The 9,146-nt window shown below is 46.8% G+C and overlaps 1 long non-coding RNA gene across 1 annotated transcript; it reads left to right on the top strand.

The window, feature by feature from the left end:
- Positions 1–7,499: 7,499 nt before the first annotated feature.
- On the top strand, positions 7,500–8,880 carry LOC147113649 (uncharacterized). Its single transcript, XR_015079142.1, has 2 exons — positions 7,500–7,761; positions 8,447–8,880. It is a non-coding gene; the product is annotated as an uncharacterized LOC147113649 (long non-coding RNA).
- The last annotated feature ends 266 nt before the right edge of the window (positions 8,881–9,146 follow it).

The raw sequence follows: 9,146 nt of genomic DNA on the forward strand, positions 1-9,146 counted from the left end.
TTATATTGTCCCATCACTAACAACAGGTTGGGCTGCCTTACAGACAAATAAAATTGCCTCGAAGTTTCTGGGGGCACCTTTCTGCTGCCAGAAGTGGGTGGGGTGGGACTTCCAACTGCCAGTCTCCTGCAGCCCCAACACCAGCCCAAATCCGAATATTGGGGTCATTGGCATAGGCAGCCAGTGCCTCTGCCATCTCTGATGTTACTGGGTCACCTGCCCCAATAGGATGCCAGGAACAGTAAAGGGAGACATCTTGCCTTAGCACTGAAAGTCCAGACATTCCAGCCAAAGAATGGAACTGGAACAGTTTGGGCACATACAGCATGTTGAAAAGTTTTACTCTCGATGTAAAATTTTCCATGCACATAGTTTGTAAGAATTCGCAATAATTTACAGTTCCGAAGATTAATTTCTTTGATTAAAGAATCCCTGGGTGATGTGCCTTTAAAAGATTTCAGGGATCAAAATGGCCACCAGACCGCATGGCTGAAGACAAAGGACTTGGAAAACAGCTTTCTGTGTCTGTGAAGAAAGGTTCAATGGCAGTCAAATCTGTCAATCAAAGGGGAGTTTCCCCCGCCCTGCAGCAGGACAATCGATGCCTGTTTACAGAACATTCTACAATGTTGACTCTAAGATCAAGTGCTTGAAACTGCCAGCATGAACAAAGGAACTTTGTTTGCTAAGCACTCAAGACTGTCAATCAATTGTGGTTCCAGATGACCACAGGACAATGCTTTGTTTACAAAGAAATTGAATGCTATTAGCATTTGTTTGTATATCAAGTGGACACATCCAAACTGAGGAGAAACCGTTTAAATGAATGGGAGAACACATTCAAACCCATTACTGGACAATGGGGCAGTTGGATCCCTTTTGTTTTAGCCCAGAAACATCCAGATCTGGGCGGGCCCCAAAAGAGGGTATAAAAGATAGCTTCCCAGAAGCATCTCTCTCTCTCTGGCCTCGCCTCCATGTCCCTCTACAGCGTGAGCTAATTCCTTACAAAATGACGACCGCGGCAGGACCGTCGGCAATGGTGTGCAATGTGGCAGACAGTGGTTTGGGTCTGGAAAGAGCAGCAGTTATTGGTTTCCTTTTTATCCCACTAGTTTGTCTGTGGTTAGGTTCCCGCAGGCTTGGGGAAGTCACCCACAGGCTTAGGGAAGCCAAGGCAGAGAGTTGGGATAGGGAAAGGGAGGTTGAGGAATACCAGGCCAAGGTAGAGCACCTGGTAGTTCAGTTTAGTGAGGGCAAAAGCCACACGAGGTACGAGTCAGAGTACCTGAAGTGCCTCGTTGCAGAGGCCAAGAACAATGAGATGAGGGTGCGGGAGGAGAACGCTCGCCTCATACAAGAATTAAAAGAGCAGGAGGAGAAGGTTAGGGAAGTAAAGGCAGCATATAAGCTGGCCTGCGAGCAAGGGTTTGAGGAAGCAGATCATGGCCCCTGTAGAGCAGAGATAGAAAGCCTGAGTATGGCTTTAAAAAGAGCAAAGGGGATGATATGTCTGATCAGCCCGAAGGCAGGTCAGCCGGATTTTACTGGCAACCCAATTAAAACTGTCCCACAGGCAACACCCAGGGAAAGGTTGGTCAGGGAGTCAGAGGTTCCACGACCGCCACCCACGGCTCCGAGTTTTCAGGAGCTCTGGCAGCAAAGGGGGGTGGAGGATGGGAAGGTAGAGGAAGCAAGGCAGGCCCCACTAGATAGGCCGGGACCAGGACCAGTGTACCCCCTCCGACAACGGAGGTACGGTCCGCCCATTGATGAAGATGACCCAGGGGATATCCAGAATCAGTTTCTGGTGCCGTATTGTAGGGGGTTTCTCTTGCTTGCTCTGGTCTCCTGCCAGGCTTCTTGCAATAATTACCCGTGAGTGGTTCGACCCACTCGCCCCTACGGTTCTAGACCTTGGACTTAGGTGCAGGGAGCTGTAGTGCAGAAAAACTCAATAGACCAGGTCGAATAGCACGAAATGGATGCCTTTATTGAACAGTTTGCAGCATTATAAAATACATGTCATATGCACAGATTAAAACAACTACAAGCATGCACACATCTATAAACTTAACTCTATAGAAATGGGGAACACACGGCACATCATAAAAGGGGTAACACATTACAATTACCCTTAACCCCCTCCCCTAGACCTAACTAAGTTTCGATTTGAGGGACTCGGGATCATGCTCACCACTTTAAAAATTGCGAAAAAAACTTTGCAGCCTTTCAACACAGCTTTCTGTTGTCAGGTGGGTTTGGAAGCTTCTGGCGCAGCTTGTTTTCCTCTTGGTTCTCCTGCGATGAGCGCTCACCGATGTGATGTTGAAGAACTGGAGTACCGGGCCCCGAAATGACTCTTTATACAGTCATAATTGTCCTTCTGAGAACTGGAGTACCTGGGCCCTGAGTGTCTTCTTCTCCGGCCTGGGTCATCGATGATCTCCCGACAAAAGTACCCGGGCCTCCCTCGTCGTCTTCCCGTCGTGGCCGGGCCTTGCCTGGCCGAGCTGGCTTCCAAGCCGAAATCTTCGCGTCGTCCTCTCGTTGTGGCCGGGCCTTGCCTGGCTGAACACCGAACACGGTCCGAAACGAAGTGCTGCTTGGTTCCGATGGAGTCTGTCCCGAAGCGTACCGATGGAGAACTCACCGATGGACTTTACTTAATCCACAGTTATACTTTTTGGAACATTCTTATCTCCCGCCAAATCATAGTCCTGTCTTTGTAATAATTTTGGCGGGCAGAACTCTCTGCAGGGGTGTTTTGTCTTCATAACGGGAGTTGGTGATAGCTTAACTGGCCTTCCTGGGCCGATAATGTCTTTGCTTTGTTACCGTAACTTGGTTTGTATATTGATCGGTCTGGAGATTGCCCTGGATGGCTGTTAAACGGCTTCTCTTTGTACAGTGTAATGGGCTTAAGCGTTCGTTCAATTGTCCGCCCATTTCTTGATGGGTCTCATCCTGCCACCCAAATCTGTCCTGTACTTGTAATCTAATAAATATGTATACTCAGTTCCATGAGTTTCGGCTTCCCGAAACTGGTTTTCGCGGGCTTTTAATGTCCTCACTCCACAAGCCTGTCTGGCTTGCAGTAACAGAAATTCAAATGGTCCCAGAAGCTGGTCACGAGGTCTGGCGGCCATTTTGTGTGCCCTTTTATCAAAGGTTTCTCTGTATAAGCTTCTTTTGGTCAATAAAGCTGTTTTATTAACCCTACTTTTCTACGTGATTATTTAATGAAAATTTCGCGAATCTTACAGTATTGCACCCACCAGCTCAGGGACATGGTTAGCCATGTCCCCAAGCTCACTAAAAAGGGAGACCCCTCTCTGCACTTCAGGGAGATAGAGCAGGCAGCTAGTGTAAACGACTGCGATGAGGCAGAGCAAGCGAAAATGCTGCTGTTTTCCTTGACAGGTGATCTCCTCCAGTCCCTATCTGGTGAGTGCAAGAGGGGGCAGGGGGGTTATGAGGGTCTCAAGAATGAGGTATTGGAGGTCATGGGACTCTTATATGGTAGCCCATTTGCTCGGGTGGAAAGAACAGTGCAGCTCCCAGGGGAGTCCCCGCAGGCGTTCGCAGACAGGCTGTGGCCAGTCTACCGGAGCGCATGCCCGGGAATGCCAGAGCGGGCAGCACTGGACCCAGTCCAATTGACTCACTGGCTCTGGTGTCTCATGACAAACAGCCTACCCCAGATCCAAGCCCAGGTCATGGCTTGGTTTGACCCCCGAAACCCCCAGACCACTGAAGAAGCGGTGATCCGCCGGCTCACAGTAGCCTTCAGGAACATGAGGGGTATCGAGGCTCCCCAAACCAAGGGAAGAGTCCATGAGGTTAAACCTGGGAGCCAGAGTAAGAAAGAGTGGCACCAGGAGGGCAACTGGCCCTCCCAGGCTAGGTTAAATTGCTATGGGTGTGGGAAAGATGGTCACTGGAGAAAAGACTAAAAATCCTTGGAAGGACAAGGGAAAGGATCCCACAGCCCCAGCCCAAAAGGCAGGGCCAGACCTCCCTCCCGCAGCAATTGAGTCATTTTTACAGTCCCTACGGTCTCTTTTGACCAACCAGGGTAGAATAGCAGCCACCACCGGTGCTTTGACCCTGTCTGCCCCACCTCACTCCCAGCAATGACTAGAGCCAGCGCAGCCTGTTGACCTGTGTCCCCGCGAAAATGCTGAGGGGAGCAGGCCCTATGTTGAGATGGGGGAGGAGATGGTGTAGGGGAGATATTCGGTGGAGACTGGAACCTCCAGCACAGTGGTCCACTCGGAGGACCTGACCCATTCACCCCGGTCTAACAAGGTCCCATTTAGCTTAATGGGACCCACAGGGAAACAGGCAGCTGGGAGTGAACCTGAGAATAGAAATCCCCAGCCCACAGCAGGTGCAAGTTCACAGGCAGGTGCTGTGACTTGTGTTAGGGGAGGAGCTATTCATGATTTTGAACAGGATTACTGGCAGGCAGCCAGTTATATCAAACGATGCGGTTTGTTTAAGCAGGGGGCAGGGGAACAAGCAGCTGGGATTGTAGGAGCTCCCCAGCACTTGGCCCGAGCGATTCCCCCTCTCTTGTGGGACTCCGGGGAGGAGCCTGAACCAGGTTTTAGACCTGAAGGGGAAGGCTCTCAGCCACCGGTAGCTGGTGGCAAGGGATTGCCTGTCCCCAGCCCAGGTTTGGGAAGGGAGGGACCCGAAGGAGGAGGTCCTCAGCCAGCAGGGAGTGTGACCCGAGCTAAGGGTCTGCTTGCCAGTGTAGCCCCCCCGGCAACACTCCCTAGGAGATCTCTTCGGGTGCCCCAGCCCAAGAAAGTATGGTCACCTACTTTACAGTGGAGTAGGGCAGTCTCCCAAACCAGGGAGAAGCCAAAGAGCGGAGGTTCCCAACCAGCAGCCATAAGCTGCGAGGGAACAGAAGCTGGAATCAGTCCAGCCACGCAGCAGGGAGCAGCCTGTGGCAGCCCAACCAGGGTCTGAGCTGGCCGCCCGGAGATGGGCGGCGCTTGTACATAGCTTTTTTAAGGTAGAACGTGTTATTAAGGTAGAACATGTTATTAAGGTAGAACGTGTATTAAGGTCGAACATGTTATTAAGGTAGAACGTGTGTTAAGGTAGAAGGTGTTAATTTTAATTTCAGTGATATATTAGTGTATAAGTTTTGAGTGTTGTATGGTTCCAGGATTGTATTGTGGATCAAGGTTGCGGGACCTGATTACACTCCCCAAAGCCAGGGGATCTGGCAAGATGTTTTCTTTGTCTTTTTCAGAGTTCCGGAAAGTACAGGGGACCAATGAGTCATGGGATTCGAGAGAAGAAGGACCCCTAGTCCACGAAGGAAGGGGTCTGCAGGAAACAGATGCCCACAACATTTTAAAATGCTGCTGGAAATACAATTTTAAGACTAAGAATTTATAGAACTGGTTAATTATTTCACTGCTTGTTTGTAGTTAAAGGAAGCTCGTTTGTCTTCCATCTTTTGAGCAGACATGTTGGCTGGATGACAATCCCTTTAAAGATGTTAAAATTATGGTACAAGCGGTGCAGGGGCGTAGGTCCCCCTCCATGCTTGACTTATTATGAATATAAGCGGTGCAGGGGCGTAGGCCCCCCTCCATGCTTGACTTATTGTGAATATAAATGGTGCAGGGGCATTGGACCCCCTCCATGTATTGATTATTTAATTAATTTTGGATTTCCTGTCAATAGATGCCTGCCATACTACGGTTCTCTCTGGGCAGGGGAGATGGAGGTGTCGGGGGATCAAAGATAGATTTAGTTAAGTATAAGGGAAGGTTGTTTGTGGGGGGGGGGGGGTCAGAAATTATTGCTCACTTTCGGCAAGGATACTACAAGCAAGTTTTAGTATCTGATGGGGGGCTATAAGAATTCGCAATAATTTACAGCTCTGAAGATTAATTTCTTTGATTAAAGAATCCCTGGGTGATGTGCCTTTAAAAGATTTCAGGGATCAAAAATGGCCACCAGACCGCATGACCGAAGACAAAGGACTTGGAAAACAGCTTTCTGTGTCTGTGAAGAAAGGTTCAATGGCAGTCAAATCTGTCAATCAAAGGGGAGTTTCCCCCGCCCTGCAGCAGGACAATCAATGCCTGTTTACAGAACGTTCTACAATGTTGACTCTAAGATCAAGTGCTTGAAACTGCCAGCATGAACAAAGGAACTTTGTTTGCTAAGCACTCAAGACTGTCAATCAATTGCGGTTCCAGAGGACAATGCTTTGTTTACAAAGAAATTGAATGCTATTAGCATTTGTTTGTATATCAAGTGGACAAATCCAAACTGAGGAGAAACCATTTAAATGAATGGGAGAACACATTCAAACCCATTACTGGACAATGGGGCAGTTGGATCTCTTTTGTTTTAGCCCAGAAACATCCAGATCTGGGTGGGCCCCAAAAGGGGGTATAAAAGATAGCTTCCCAGAAGCATCTCTCTCTCTCTGGCCTCGCCTCCATGTCCCTCTACAGCGTGGGAGTCTGCCTGTAAAAGCAAAACACCAGCAGTTTACTTTTAAAACACTGGGGTGTTTTTCACTTCGGGGCAGTGAAGATCTAAGTTTGCAGGACACGGAGCAGGCATTTCCAGTGGTGAGCATATATTTTTCTGGCCTTCCACAAGGCAACTTAGGATAGGTATAGGGGTGGGAGTAAAGTGGGAATTTTCATTAGAACTGTGATTTTAGTCGATTTTTCCTCATTGTGTCCATTCTCTCCTCCCCTATTTAAGTAAGATGGTGTTGCACTGAGCAGAGGAAGTGCTTCAGTTGGACACTGAGTTCTGTATTTAAAACTGTATTAAAAGGAGTAGCTGTTTTAAAGTACTGTATTTAAAACTGTATTAAAAGGGGTGTTGCATCAAGCTAAGTGCTGTGGTGAACGCTGTTAGCTGTTTTTAAAGTAACTGTATTAAAGAGCTGGTTTTAAGTAAAAGCCACTAAGCGAGAGGTGCTGTAGTGAGCAAGGGGTTTCTATTTTAAAAGTGCTGGATTTTAAAATAAAGGAGTGTTGCACTGAGCAGGGAGCCCCCTAGTGGACACTAAGTGTACTGCGTTTAAGCAAAAGTGTTGTACCAGGCATAAGAGCCATATCGATTTTTCTTTCTTTTGTTTTCAATAAATGCTGGTCTGTTTTTGCACCCAAACCACGAGTCACGTTGTTTTCTGTCTACATCGCCACCGAATAAGTCCGGGGGTCAGAACTCAGGAATAGGGGGGCGCTTCGAAACCGCAAGGGGGTCCTTGGAGCAGCTCAGAGGCTTCTGACTGGCCAGAGACAAATAACCCCAGCCCCGCTAGCGTGTGTGTACTAATTCCGTACAAGTTGACACACACATTCAGATTACAAAACATTTAAATGGTACTACATCAAATATTTATATATATATATAAGGTTTGCACCTAGCACATAGCCATCATACATCAGATGTCACATTTTTTCACAGATGCAAAACAATCTTAAAAAGAGAAAGAAAGCCAGTCCTTGAGCAGAAGCCTGAAATTTACCAGCAGTTATAACAGCCTTCTGATTGACCTCAGCACCTTATAAGTAGTTACAATTGTTTGGATTTGCTTATTTGGAACAGTGGCCTTAAAAACAGAGGCCAGGTTAGCGGTTAAACAGTAGAACCGTTCTCTAGACCCAAGATTACACGAGAACACCTCCACAGGAGATCCGCTAGTGATGCTAGATACCTCACAACAAATACCATTGGATTTACTTGGCATAGACCATTAGGGTAAGGCTTTAGTTGGTTATGTTGGTCATCCAACCCTGGATTGGCTAATTGTTTTGAATTTACTCCGAAGTATCCAGTACGAGCAACAATTGTGTTTAAAAGCATCATATAAAGTATCACTTCTGTTTGTTCTGATGTTTTACTGCATGGGCTGAGGTAAGTTTTGAGTAGTTTGAGGCCAGGGAAGTTTTGGTAGGTTTGTATTTTCTGATTCCGCAATGAAAAGTTCCCGGTCTTCTTCAGTGCAGCGTTTAAAATGGGAGTACGCCGATGTTTTCAGTGGCAGTATTACCATTGCTGGCGGCCAGCTTCTTTGATGTTCCAAGTGTCTGTTCCTTTGAAGATAAGAGTAATGCTGTGGGAAACAGGACTTCACAGATTAGGTGACTTCATGACGTACAATGAGTTTTGTGCAGTTTAACTAGGTTGTTTTTGGAATGCGGGTACTAAAAGAAAGTCTTCGATGCTGTATACACAGCCTTATAGCGTGTTACGTGGAAATACACATTCAAAGTGTTGTGGTCTATCAGGTACCAAGCACCTACTTTCCATACAAGGACGACTAATTTGATAGATCAATGAGACTAATTGGTGGACCGTTAAGCCTAATAGATATTAAATTTAGCAGCTCATACCGCATGCTACCGTTACTTGTTGTTTAATTTGCCTGTGTTTATCCACTTAGAACAGAAGCAAGGCACCGTTGTGGCCAAACTGAATCTACAACCAACCAACCCCCCACCGCCCCCTATGGTTTGCCTACAAAGGACCAGCCAACCTGGGGTGAGAGGTTATCGCCAGCGACAAGTTTCCGCAGATATGCATGAAGGACGGCTCAGCTGTCCGCTGGGTGAATGCAGCCTGTGATCTCAGTGGGTCATGCTGTGACTAAACACACAAGGACTGATATCACCTTTTCGGAGTATGAACTGTGTAATATTTAAATAAACACTCAAAAATGATGATGATGACTTTGTTTACACAGACACACACACAAGGAACGCCTTGTGGATTGAAAGCTCTCTAGGAACAGTATTTGGTCCTGTTTTATGTCGTACTGTACTACAGTTAATTCTTCAGCGTAACTTTTTGATTTAATAAAGTAACAGACAAAATGAAGTGGAGTCAATCCCTCTTTTTGAAATGTACAGCTTATCGCCCTTTACTTATGATACAAAGGTGACACCTTTAACTATTAAATCCACACAACAAAGCTTTAAATTTGTCATAATGTATCAATTTTCTTCAAGATCATCAGGTAAACTTTACAATTAGTCGTTCCTGAAACAGAGTTTCTTACGAGAGTGTACATTGGGACTTTGGTTGCAGATCTCAAAGAGATATTAGTTCACATACTTGGTGACAAATGTAAGCTCTGAATTTTC

The sequence above is a fragment of the Somniosus microcephalus genome, chromosome 8 (genome assembly GCF_052327205.1).
Source record: "Somniosus microcephalus isolate GS21.2 chromosome 8, FLI_Smic_1.0, whole genome shotgun sequence".
NCBI lineage: Eukaryota > Metazoa > Chordata > Chondrichthyes > Squaliformes > Somniosidae > Somniosus > Somniosus microcephalus.